We start from the raw sequence: 14,766 nt of genomic DNA on the forward strand, positions 1-14,766 counted from the left end.
ATATACATTTACCCTATGATGAAGTAATTTCACTCTTGGGTATTTACTTAAGAAAAATGAAAGCATATGTCCATAAGTACACTTGCACAAAAATGTTGATATGAGTTTTAGACAAAAATGGGAATCAGCCAAAATGTTCATCAACAGGAGAATGAAAAAACAAATTACAACATAATCATACAGTGAACTCGTACTCAGAACCAAAAAGCAGCAAACTAATGATACATACAACATGATTGAGCCTCAAAACCATTATGTCAAGCCAAAGAAGCAAGACACAGAAAAGTAGATATATGATTGCATTTATATGAAGTGCCAACATAGGCAAAACTAAGCTATGGTGATGGAATCAAAAGTGTTTGTCCAGAGGCAGGGAAAGCAGAGTATCTGGAAATGGATATGGAATTTCTGAGGTGATAGAAATGTTCTACATCATTATTGTTGTGTTATTTGTTGTGTTATTGTTGTGTTATTTATCAAATACCATTGAAATGTAAGCTTAAAATCTGCTCATTTTACTGTGTATAAACTGTACTTAATAAAAAATGATTTTTCAAAAGTACATTTAATTTTAAAGCACTAAAATTTTCTACACTTGAAAATAACTAGGTTGGCTTTTGAAAAAAATATTCCATTGAAAAGTTTGATCACAGAAATCTTTTCATAAAGTTTGTGTCTGCTGCTATGGGATCCTGAGAATACACACACACACACACACACACACACACACCCATTAGACTGACCCATGTGAATATAACTTTCCTGGCTACTACTTCCTTACTTTCTTACTGTCAAGGAGAGTATGGAAATAATGGTGAGTTGCTCGGGGAGAATATCTGCTTCCCTGATAAGACACTTACCTTTTTAAAAATGATCTTCTGAAGAGAGGGCTTTCAAGCAAAGAACAGAAAGAATTCCAGGCCCCATGAAAGGAAGAAATTCGAATTAGTGAGGCCCCAGAAAATCTGTCAAAAGATATCACATAGACTGCCATTGCTTCTTCGTTTAAAGGTGTAGACATAGCCACACATTGCAGAGGACCAGCTAGATGAAGCTCAAAGCCTGGAATCAAGAAAGTAAGTATCTAATTGACGATATTTGTTATAAAAGTTATGCTCCCAATTAGCTGAGGTTTTTGGAAAAGATATATTCAGATTGAAATGTAAACAGAAATATATTGTTTGCTTTCACTTTATTCAAAAAATGACTAAAACTTTACCTTAAAATCTATATATGGAATCTATTCTGTACTTAACTCTGAAATATTCTATTGAATTTCAGCAGTAAAAGGAAATTCCTGCCACTAATGGCGAAATCATCATGAACTTACACCTATACCATAAATATATTTTCAAATTAAACAAGTCTTTTCTAGAAAAGATGAAGCTTGAAACCACACCCTTGTCATTTTGACCTTTTATAAAACTAGTCTTATTAGAAGTACCAACATATATAATTATATCTTTATTTGTTATAGCCTATTTCTTAACAGTGTCCTTCCTATTAGTAATATTTGTGTGTTATAAGTTTCTGTTAACGATATGAGTCATCTGTCATTAGTTCCATAATACAGAATGTTAAATAGTGATAGGAAAACAAACTATTTTGTTGAATAGTTTGCTTATGTTGAATCCAAAGTTTGCCATTTACTCACTGTAAAGGAGTATGTTTCACATATTGCATGACCTCTGGCCTCATCTGTTAAAAAGGGGGTGATAATAGTACATTCTTCACAGGCTTATTTCCAAAAGTAAAGTAGAACTGAATGAAAAAATATTAAGTACCTTAATCTCTCCTGACACTTCAACTGGATTCTACCAATAACTCTGTAATCTACCAATAACTCTAGAATAATCTACCAATAACTATATAAAGTACAGAGAACAGGGTCCTGTCTTTCCATGGTTTTCCCTCCTTCAAGACAGTACCCACAGAAGAGAAACTTTGTGTTTCTATAATGCTAAAAGCCATCAAATTTTAAGGAAAGACTCTAGCTGTATAGACTATCGCTAAGTCTCTCATTCATCTATTCATTTACATAATTTTGAACTTTGGAATCAAGACTTTGGATTTCAGTTGAGAAGTATGCAGCAAATAATTCTCTAATCAAATTATACTAATGTAAAAAGCAAGGACAAAGTCTTTAGGATCTCCAGCTAGGCAAAGATTTCCTAGACTTGACAACAAAAGTATGATTCATAGTAGAAAAACATGATAAGTTAAACCTCAACAAAATTTAAAAAGTTTTGTTCCTTGAAAGATCCTGTTAAGAGCATAAAAATACAATCTATAGACTGAGGGAAAATACATAAAGTACTCGCAAATCACATATCTTACAAAGGACTATTAGATGAAATATAAAGAATCCTCAAACTCAACCATAGGAAAAAAAATCCATCTCGAAAATGAACAAAAGATATAAAGAAACATTTCTTGGATGTAGATACAGAGGGTAAATAAATACAAGATGTTCAACGTCATTCATTACCATTAGATAAATGTAAACTGAAATCACAAGATATCATTACCACTTATCAGAATGGCAAAAATAATAAAATAATGACTAAATAAGAGTAAATACTGATGAAGATGTAGAGAAACTCGATCATTCATACATTGCTGGTGGGAATATTAAATGATACAGCCATTCTGAATGACAGTTTGGCAGATTTTTATACAACTAAGCATACAATTACCATATGGCTCAGCATGTACACTCGGGCATTCATCCCAGAGAAATAAAAAGTTACTAATATACAAGAATATTCACAGTGTCTTTACTCATAAGAACCAAAAACCAGAAACAATTCAGGTGCCCTTCAATGGGTTCATGGTTAAACATTCTGTGTATATCCATACCAAACACTATTCAGCAATGGAACGAAACAAACTCGATATGCGCAACAACCTGGATGAATCTCCAGGTAATTATACTGAATCCAAAAAAAAGGCAATCTAACAATGTATATTTCTATTTAGAGAATATTCTTGAAATAAAATTAAAGCAATGGAGATTAGTGATTGCCACAGGTCAGAGCTGGGGGCTGGAGGCAGGGAAGGAGGAAGTGGAGGTGAGAAGCAGATGCCAGTACTGGCTGTAAACAAACAGCAGGAGGGATGCTTGTGCTGATGAAACTGTCTGTGTCCTGATCATATCAATGTCAAAATCCTGGTTGTGATATTGTAGTACAATTTTGAAATACATTACCCTTAGAAAAAAAAACAGAATAAGGTATATACCAGAGCTCTTTGTATTATTACTTCCTTCATCTGCATGTAAATCTACAATTATCTAAAATTAAAAGTTTAATTAAAATAAAAATGATGTCTACAAATCACCTGCTTTCATAAAAATCAGAGTGGAACCAAAGTTATCCTACTTGTTTATATTTAACATACTTTCTTGTTTAAATAATTAAAATGCTAGAAAAAAAGATAATGAGTTCTGGGTGTGGGGATCATGCCTGTAATCCCAGCACTTTGTGGGGCTGAGGCAGGCAGATCTTGCGGTCAGGAGTTCGAGACTGGCCTGGCCAACATGGTGAAACCTTGTCTCTACTAAAAATACAAAAATTAGCCAGACAAGGTGCATGCCTGTAATCTCAGCTACTCAGGAGGCTGAGGCAGAAGAATTGCTTGATCCTGGGAGGCAGAGGTTGCAGTAGGCCTAGATCACACCACTACACTCCAGCCTAGACAAAAGAGTAAGACTGTCTTAAAAAAAAAATGAGGTTTATCTTATCTACACTGTAGACATTAATGGTTAAAGCAATTGCAAACTGCTGTAACACTAGATTCCAAAATGTCAATTATGTCATGTATTCAAATAATTAGTTGTAATTGAGTTATTACTATCCTTAAGGAACAGAATCTGGATAGTAAGCAAAAATAACATATATGGATAAAGTTGAAAAGAGAATAACAAAGAGGAGAAAAGGACTTACTTCCAAGAATATGGTGGGAAAAAGGCCCAGTGCACCAATCCTTGTGTCCCAGTTTCCCGGTAAAATGTTTGCAGTCAGTGAGATGGTGAACAAGACATACTGATTGATCAGTAAGGAAATTCTGAGTGAGTAAAGAAAAGACAAAAGCACTTGAGTTATAGAGCCCAGAAATTTGATGTCTGTTTGTGTGCCTGTTTTGGTTCCCACATTCGTGGCCTGAGCACAATAGAGACAATCAGAGGGGCCAAAGTAGATCAAACATCAGCTACTATAAGAAGAAATACATAAATGGCTGGGCATGGTAGCTCACACCTCTAATCCCAGCAGGCGGATCAGGAAGTCAGGAGATCAAGACCATCCTAGATAACATGGAAACCCTGTCTCTACTAAAAATACAAAAAATTAGCCAGGCATGGTCGCATGTGCCTGTAGTCCCAGCTACTCGGGAGGCTGAAACAAGAGAACTGCTTGAATCCGGGAGGCGGAGGTTGCAGTGAGCTGAGATCATGCCACTGCACTCCAGTCTGGGAGACAGAGTGAGACTCCATCTCAAAAAAAAAGAGAAGAAAAGAAATACATAAATACATACATGTATAATATACACACACAACCCATTAGGTTTTGTGTGTTTTTTTGTTTGTTTGTTTTTTTACTGATGATAAAATGTCAGGGATGTAGATAAGATGTCCTTCAAGAAGCCAAATTCTTTGGGATCCAAGTTAGAGAGAGCTGGCTGCTTTGTCCACAAGAAAAGGTTTTGAGAAGACAAAAGGTGACTTATTAGAGGAATAATTCTACAAAGAATTTACCAGAAGGAAGGAAATACAGCATCAGTGAATGATGCCAGAACCCAGTACCTGAAGAAGTGGTCAGCTGAATATCAAAACGGGGCAAACTGAATAGTGAAGAAAGATGTGTCAAAAGTGGGCAAGGATAAGGTATACAGAACAACCCTATAAGGGAAGCGCTCTTATAATCACTTCCTAGACAAGGAAACTGAGATGTTTTAAGCCTTTTCTGAGGCTTAAAAGTAGCAAGCCACAGTGCTAGAATGCAAATCCGGAACTATCAGTCACCCCTTTGGCTATCTGAAAAGTCTTTCATTCATCACCATCTATCTAAAAATCAAAATATTCTGATATTGTTTTCTTAATTCCTTTTTTAACATGATTTTTAAGGAAAACTTTATTTTCGAACTATTTTGCATTTTTGTTTGTTTTAGTTTAACTTTATTAATTCCAGACCATATTTTTTGCTATCTCAAAAAGTACTGTATAAAATCTTACTCTTTTAAATTGAATTCTTCATGGCCTACAATGATTAGTTTTTATTTATGAACCACAAACCCCTCAAAAGAAGGTATAATCCATATTTGTGTGGTATAGAGTTGGTATCTGAAACATGTGTTTTCCTGGCCTCATAGTATAACAGAGTTTGAGATTATAATGAGCCAGCCGCTCCACAGTTCAGTCCCTCTCAAATAATTTCTTTTTGATCCTTAGAGGAGGATGGGGTAAGGGGGAGAAAATGATCCCTCAGGTGTCCCATAAAATGCTATTTCCCTTGATCCAGTGTGCCTGACCACTCATGATATTGCCAACTTACTTTGGGGAATCTGAGAACTCAGCCAAAATCATTTCCTAAGTCTTGCTGTTCATGGATTCTGTTCACTCACAATATCTGTACCATTAATTTTTATTCAAATTTTAACTTAACAAGTTAAATTATAAATTTAAATTATAAACTAATAAATAAATTTTATTTATTTTAACTTGTGGCTTGAATGTCTTTGTGCCTTAGCAGACAATCTTCTCATATTATGTAGTATAGTCCCTAACTTGGAAACTCTCATATTGTGATGTAATAAGAAACATAGTTGGTCTCTGGCCCAGTTCCTGGCAGAGAGCTCCTAAAACTCTTATCATTTTCTGAGTGATAGGAATGCTAGGAGCATCTTCAGTTTTAATATTTGGTCTTTGAACCCAACTCCTGACACAAAACTCCTAATCCTTCAGCATTTCCTGGGTAATAGAAGCATCTTTTGTTCTAATGCGGTAATTCATGGTGGGCTCCTAGATTGGGGCTGGTCACCAGAAAGAACAAGCTATGAAAAGAGAAGAGCTGCAGATTTAATAGTTGATCATACCTACATGATAAAGCCTTTATAAAAAATCCCTGAACACGTGGATGTGTCTGGTGGGTAGTGTATGTGGAGAGGGTATGGAAGCCCTCCACTGTTTCCCCCATATCTCACCCTGTGAATCTCTTTCATCAGGCTATTCATCTGTATCCTTTATAATATCCTTTGCAATACATTGGTAAACATGTTTCCCTGAGTTCTGTGAGCCACTCTAGCAAACTAATCAAACCCCAGAGTGGGTCATGGGAAGCACCCAATTTATAACTAGTTGGTCAGATGCATAGGTCACAATTTGGGAATTGCAGCTGGTATCTGCAGTAGAGGACAGTCTTGTGGAACTTAAACCTTAACTTGTGTGGTCCGTAAGATCCTTTAGAAACGTATTTGGCAATAAACAGTAAGAGCCTTAAATCATTCATCCTTTGGCTCAGTAATTCAGGTTCTTGGACTCTAGCCTTAAAAAAAATCATGCAAACCATGGAAATACCTTTATGTGGAAAGAAATTTGTTGCTATGAAATTCAAAACATTAGAAAAATAAGAAGTGTAAGAAAATCTAAATGCTAACTATTAAGAAGAGGGTTAAATTGTGATTCATTCACTGAAAGAAACATGAAAATTAGAAAAATTAATCTGAAGACTGGGTAGCATCTTAAAATGCATAGAAGTAAAAAAGCAGAATATGTACACTGATTATTTTCATGCAGAAGACATGTGCACATGAAAACTAAGATATTTTACTTCTGTATAATAAATTTGTTTCTTTATATATATATACCACCTGAAAACTAATTTTTAGTAACATTCAAAAATGTCATTATAACACAACCTATTACTTTGTGCCAAAAATACTTCAGTGAATTTCAGAGAGGAAGAAAATCACATCTAGGTTTAATGTTTGAGAAGAGATATAATTCAGGAAGTTAGATTTAAACTGGACATTGAACAATTTGGATGACAGAGAAACAAGTACCCATTCAGAACAATACTTTTAATTTATATTTCAAGCTCCACATCACCCCAATTTGGAATGACTAAAAAATCAACTTCAATGGATCTGTGTACATCTAAGCCAATCAGAATTAGAGTCCATGGACTCCCACAAAGCCATGTGACCTACAAGTCTGACATCAAAATAACATTAAGATCACCTACACCGCCGGGCGCGGTTGCTCACGCCTATAATCCCAGCACTTTGGGAGGCCGAGGCAGATGGATCACGAGGTCAAGAGATCGAGACCATCCTGATCAACATGGTGAAACCCCATCTCTACTAAAAATACAAAAAATTAGCTGGGCACGGTGGCGTGTGCCTGTAATCCCAGCTACTTAGGAGACTGAAGCAAGAGAATTGCCTGAACCCAGGAGACGGAAGTTGCAATGAGCCGAGTTCGCGCCATTGCACTCCAGCCTGGGTAACAAGAGCGAAACTCCATCTCAAAAAAAAAAAAAAGAGAGAGAGAGAGAGAGAGAGAGATAAAAGTGTTATAAAAATACACCATGACTTGCTTATCTTTAACCAATTTATCTACAAAATATCATATAATTGATTAGGCATAAGATTTAAGAAACGATCATTCACATGAAAACTGTCCCAAACTCTCACATATTTTTAAATTCCTAAAAGATTTTCACTGTGGCTTCTGGCACACTAGTAAAAGATGTCAGTCTAACAAAGTAGTAAATTGAACTTCCAAATTTGCCAATCTTTCCATTCTTCCCAGACTTACAATGACTTATCATTACTTTATTCTAACAAACCTTCACCATAATTCTGAAATTATAACTGAATTCATCTAAGTTCTACAGGGTCAAGACCTGTGTATCATTTCTCAGATTCACCCACATATAAAGCACATGGAAGACAATAATTCTTTTCTGGGAAAATCAACACAGGTAAAAATCATAAAGTAAAAGACTAATAGACAATATCATAAAAATACTTTTAAAAGTTTGTGTAGCAAAAAAAAAATCAGAATAAAACTTAAAAGGCAAGCTAAAACTTAAAAACCTTATCTGCAACACAGGAGAAAAAGGAGATGCTTTCTTTACAATGTCCTCTTACACATAAATAAGAAAAGATTGACATCTAAGAGAAAAAGGGGCAAACAGGCAGCCTGTTTCCAACACCAGGATATCCTAAGGAAGGGGTGGTCATTACAGAATAAGTATAAAAGAAATATCAAGATTCACATGGTAGGTTTAACAAGTTTGCTTAATGATACAGAATTTGAAGAGAAGTCTTTAATAAACATGAGGTGTATTGATGAATGTACATAATCCACTCAGCATTGTTATTACAATCCATGTTTAAACACTTTGCATTGTTAATTAATGTTGGCTAATATTGGAAGTTCTGTTAATTACAACTAAAATGTCAAGTAGCATTACTGCAAACACATACTCGTTTATATTTTATGGCTATGTTTACTTTCCTGAGGGAGGAGAAACATCTTTGAGATGGAGAGAGTAATTTTATGTAAGGGCACTGCAGAATCGATTCACATTGTTTTTCCATGATTACAACTTTTTTTAGGTGCGTTTATTGAAAAAAATCTTATTTGCAGACATAAATAATGGAATTCACGCCTGTGGTAAGCAAAAAAATAAAAATAAAAATTTTAAAAATACATAAATAAGAGAAAAGCAAATGCAATCAAGGGTTGTGAAATGCCTAGCACTGAAATCTAGAAACCTGTTTATTAATAACATAGCCTTCTGTTGCCATTTTTAGAAATACTAGATGCTATTTTCACCTCTCAGAATGTCCCTTCCTGCACACAGCATCTTTGAGCAAGAAAGACTGTATTCTCCAGACTGTATGATGGAACACAGGTAGCCACTTATTAATAAGAATCAGTTTGAACTGCCAGATAGAGATGAAACATCAGCACAAGCTAATTAAAAGGTCGCATTTCAATTCAAATATCTAAGTGAGAATAATAGTCATTCTCACAATGTCAATAGACTTTGAAACTGGTTTTGTCCACCAGTATTTTCAGGATAAATGTACATATACACGGACCAAAAAAGACATTTTCCCTTTTAATATAAAAATAAATTTAGGGATAATTTGGCCTAAGCCCATAGAGCAGTGGTTCAGGATAGAGCAAGGTATTATTACATCTATGAGACTAGTCCTTCAGCTTTTAAATTTTAATGGAGCCAGTTATTTTTCTCTGTATTTCATACAAATTTATTGAATAATAAAGTTCAAAGTCTAGGCTCTAAAAAATTTTATAGAATGATTTTCAAGTAGGTGTCTACTTTTCTACCCCATAAAAGTCCTGTGGCAGAAGTGGAAGAAACCAAGGAAAAAGAAATGAGGAATTAAGTCAGTGAGGTAGTGATGGAAATGAGAGATAATTAGGGCCTTGAAAGTGTCACTGCAAGGAAACTCAGAAGTCAACTCTAAGTCAGATAGAAAACTGCTGAAAGATTTTGAACAGAGAAAAAATTTTAATTTTTTGGCATTTTAATAGGATCACTATGCTTACTGGGTTGAGCACAGAATGTATTTAAGGTAAGGGCTACACCACAGAGGCCAGTTAAGAAACTATCACTCTAAGCGAGATTGAAAGTTCAACGTGGGTTGGACCAGATGGGGACAGGAGATGGTGAGAGATGGTTCATCTGCAGAACCTGCTGAAGGAAGAGGCAAAGCAGTGTGCCTGGAAATGACGTCCAAAAGGAAAATGAAAGTCAGAATGATTCCACAATATTTGGCCCTGAGCAAATGGAGGGAGACTTGCTGTTGACAGATATGAGAAACTTTGTGGGACAGGGTCATGGGATGAATGCAAGAGCTCAATTTGAGTTATTGGAAATGTCTGGAATTTGGAAACTTCCATTTGTACATGGCAATGTCAAGTAGATCATTGAGTATACATGTCTCAAATTGAATGAGATGACCAAGAAAGTGAAGGCAGAAAGAGAGAAGAACCAGAGTTAGAGCTCTGGGGTACTCCGACATTTAGTAAAAGAGTAAGAAAAATAATCAGCAAAAAATATCTCAGCCAGTGGTATAGAACGGAATCTAGAGATTAGCTCTAGTGGAGATCAATTAAAGAAAGTTTATTAAAGATGATGAGTTATCAAGTGTTAAATAATGTTGTTAGTGGTTATCAAAGACTGGGAAGAGTAGCAGGGAAGTGGATGAAGAGAGGTTGTTTATTGGGTAAAAACATACAGTTAGACAGAATAAGTTCTAAGGTTTAATAGCACAGAATGATGTGCTATGACTTAATAGTAACTATATATTTCAAAATACCTAGAAGACATAATTTGGAATACTCCCAACCCAGAGAATTGATCCATGTTTGAGGTGATGGATATCCCAATTACCCTGACTTGTGCATGAATCAAAATATCACATGTACACCATAAATATATATAATTATTATGTATCAAAAAATAATGTTGATAAGATGACTAAAATGAGGACTAAGAACTGACCAACATGTCTTACAATGTGGAATTTCCTTGGTGACTTTTGATATGAGCAGCTTCCCAGAGTGGTAAGAGTAGTCTAACTGCAGTGTGTTCAAGAGAGAATGAGTCAGCAAAATTCAGATTGTAGGAAACTCCACAGGCAAAGGAAATAAACTGCAAGGTAACTAAAGCAGATAGAAGATCCATATTAAACGAAATTAAAAGAGACAGAACAACCAATTATAACAAATAGACTTTATGTGGATTCACAGGCAACCACAAGATATACCCACAAAAATTTGGATTCAAATAAACAAACCATAAAAAACAAACTATAAAACTGTGGGAATTTTTACACTGGATACTTGTTAATATTAGGGTTATTTTATTTCTTAGGAGTGATTGTTTTATAATTATGTTTCTTGATTAAGTGTATTTCATGTCTTTTAGATATACTTAAAAAAGGATTTACAGATAGAATTATACGATGTCTAGGATTTGCTTCAAAATAATACCATGGTGGGGTGGGGATTGGGTGGGAAAGAGAAATATTAATGTAAGGATGAGATAAGATTGCAGCGTTTTGAGAACTGTTGACGTTGCGTGATGGTACCTGGTGGTACTGTTTTCTATCCTTTTTAAAAGTTCGAACTCTTTTATAATAAAAATTTAAAAATTAAGGTGTGAGGGATCAGAGAGCGAAAAAAGAAAACAATAGGACCCTGAGTATAGGCAACTTTTTCAGAGTTTTGCTGTTCAGTGGAGATTCATGTTCAGTAATCACAGGGGAAGTGGAATCAAGAGTTGTTTTTAAGAGTTAAGAATAACAATTTTGTTTGCTGCCACTTGGCCTTCCAAGAAGAACTTAGTTCTGAAAAATAATTTAATTCTTTACTGATCAGAATTTAAGTTATAGTGCTGAACTTTCTTAATCATTCTAAGAAATCAATACACAAATACGCAAATCTGTGACCTCACAGATGCTTAAGAATCATGTACATTATAAACTTTCTTAATCCCAGCACTTTGGGAGGCCAAGGTGGGTGGATCACGAGGTTAAGAGATCGAGACCATCCTGGTCAACATGGTGAAACCCCGTTTCTACTAAAATACAAAAAATTAGCTAGGCATGGTGGCGCGTGCCTGTAACCCCAGCTACTCAGGAGGCTGAGGCAGGAGAATTGCCTGAACCCAGGAGACAGAGGTTGTGGTGAGCCGAGTTCGCGCCATTGCACTCCAGCCTGGGTAACAAGAGCGAAACACCGTCTCAAAAAAAAAAAAACTTTCTAACAGTCTTATTATTTTCCAATATAACTACAACCATTACTCACATCTACATATCCATCAAAAACATACATTCATAAATTCACTGTATAATAGCATTGAATGAAAATTCTCCTTCAAAGTTATAATCTACCAATATAATTCACTAGCAAAGTATTAGTGCATGATAGCTAGTAAATTCAGATTAAGTGTAAACAATGACCAAATCAAAAAAAGAAAAAAGGAAAATTGTCATACACTTTTTGTAGCCATTTGTTAAAATCAAACTATCAACTCATTGGTTTATTAGTAGAGCTATTATTAAACATTTTCCTTAATCACCACTATACAGATTTTTGTCAACATTAATGGCTAAGCTAACAAGTACTCAGTTGTTGCAACAACTACCCACAAATAAATAGTGAACAGGTGATTGTCTGCTTCTATGATTTCTATTTACAGTAGCGATTGTTTGACACTTGCTACTTTTCTTTTATAATAGAAATTTAAATATTGCCCTCTCCCTATTCTTATCCTTCTCCTCCATCCTATAATGCTCTATTTTCTTTCTCTTCATCTGTTTTTCTTCATCTCTTTCTCAATCACCATTACCTCTAAGTTCCATTAAAAGTGATTTCAGTTTTCCATTCTAGGAAAAATGTCTTGGTAGAAAAGGAATAAGCAGTGGGAGAGTTGTCTGCTCTTTTTTTTTTAAATAAGTTTGAGCAAATATATTTTGTTTCTAAAACTAGATCAGCAACTTAAGAAGAAATTACAGAATTTCCTTCTTTTCTTAGACAAAGCCTCTTTCTATGACAAATCCTCAAGTAACAGGGATAGTTCCCCAACTCTTTCAGCAGTATCTGATATCTACTAGATAAGATAAGCTTCAGGAATGCAGTGAGCCAATTACTTGGGTTGCCCTCAGCAAATCTACTTACTTACTGCTGGATCAAACTAAAACATTCATTATTTATACCCCTATTTCTGTACATTGGTACAAAATTACAGCATACAAAAGGTAAAATACAATGTCACGTGGATAACAAAAAACATCAGTTTGAAAAATAATTTGGGATCATTTTTCTTGTAATACCCCCTGTACAAAATTGAATCACCCAAGTGTGCTCATGATCTGTGAGTGCTCAAGGATGCATTTAGAAATGGTAAAACACAATCCTTTTTGGGATATCATCTGGGGAGCAAAGATTCCCAGGAGATAGTTTTCCCTTGCATTTGAGAAAATTAGCACAGAAACACATAAACCTTCTCTATTCAGAAACATATAAATCTTCTCTGTTCAGAAACATATAAATCTTCTCTAATCCAAGTCCAATTATTTATTCCTTTAACTCCTCCAAAAGCAATTTCATATTCTACATATGAGCATGCCAACAGCAAAAAAGTTGCTTTTAGTATTGTTGACATAGTATTTTTTTAATATCAAATCAGCATATAACACATATTTCAGGTTTGTCCTAGTGGAGAATGTCAGGCACACCCAAACGTATCAGTGCTTTCTTTGTAGACTTTCTCATTCTGTCAGTCATGCAAAGCTATTAACTTACTCTGATTCCCTACAGAAGTCTTTGGTTTTACCACCTGTACAATGCCTATACAGCCAATTTCCCATTAGCAAATGTAAAAGATTTTTTATATTACTATTAAGTTGCTTTATCAAATTCAATTTTAGGTCCCTGAAGTCTCTTACTTGGTTCCACTGTCTGTATAACAGGTATTTGTATTTTTGTGGGTTTCTTTCTTTTTACATTGAGAAACATACACAACACCAAAGTGTCATAGATAATTTGGTTGATATAAAGAAAGTAGAATGAGGGACGAAATGGGCTAAATTCACTTTCAATTACAATGATTAGAATTTTATTTTCTTCACTACAGGCCCAATAGTAAAGTATAAGCTGAAAAGTTGCATCTGTTGATCTTACATGAATGCAAAAACTCCAGCGATTTTAACATGTAAGCACAGAATCATTAACTTTCTGGCATGTCCACATTCGTCTGACTTATCTACATACTGAGCATAATATCCATATACAGTCTTCCCTCAGCTAATGCATAGTATTACCTGTCTACTCGTAAATCCCGTTTCTTATTCTCTATAGTTTCTCACACATCCTCACTTTACTTGTTTTCCTTAAACAATCAGCTTATTTCTTTTATTTTTGCTTATGGGATCATTTGTTTAATAAACGTCTTCTTTTCTGATGTAAAAATTCATCTGCCTTTTTTACCCACATTTTAAACCAACTTGTCTCCTCCTTCTCTTTGTCTTGATTGTTTTCTCTACACCTCATATTTCTCCTCTATTGCACCTCAGTCTCATTCTGGTTGAGTGAAGAAAGGCCTGACTGAAGGCACTTTCCTGCCTCGCTTTGCAGATTTGGAGGAAAACAGAATGAAGTTTACACATGTGTACAAATCCACGAATGAGGGGAAAGCACAGGGAGCTTGTGTCAAATTCTCCAGCAGACGAGTATGTGCACAGTTAGAATTGAAAAGCAATGAAATAAACAAGGTAAGAGGCAGGGGAGAGGTACCAACCAGTGTAAGAGCCAGAGAAGCAAAGTGAGAGCCAGGTGAGGAAGTAGCTAGAGGAAGTTTCTGGCTGACATTCATTAATTATAATTCTATCAAATAGCCTGTCATGTTTGGTTTACAATGAGTCTTCAGCCAAGCTCAGAAAGACAATTTAACAATGTTTTTTAATTACTATATAGATTAAGATATAAAATTCTTTTATCTTTATAATTTAAGATTCTAAAATGTAAAACATGTCAAGACTGATCATTATTATTCATGTATTAGAAGTTAAAATAGCAGATGCCTATAAAACTCCACATATGATCTATGGAATAAGAATTTAAAAGAATGAAAAAAAGAGTGTGAGAAGGAAGGAAGTAAGCCAGACTTCAAGACAAATATGGTTATTATAAATAAGCATTAGCTAGACTCTGAGCTTTCTAGTGGC

General features: G+C 34.9%; 1 protein-coding gene across 1 annotated transcript in view; it reads right to left on the reverse strand.

The window, feature by feature from the left end:
• Positions 1 to 14,766, reverse strand: part of FRK (fyn related Src family tyrosine kinase) — a 111,401-nt gene that overhangs the window by 75,663 nt on the left and 20,972 nt on the right. The window lies entirely within an intron of this gene.

The sequence above is a fragment of the Callithrix jacchus genome, chromosome 4 (assembly GCF_049354715.1).
Source record: "Callithrix jacchus isolate 240 chromosome 4, calJac240_pri, whole genome shotgun sequence".
NCBI classification, from domain to species: Eukaryota; Metazoa; Chordata; class Mammalia; order Primates; family Cebidae; genus Callithrix; species Callithrix jacchus.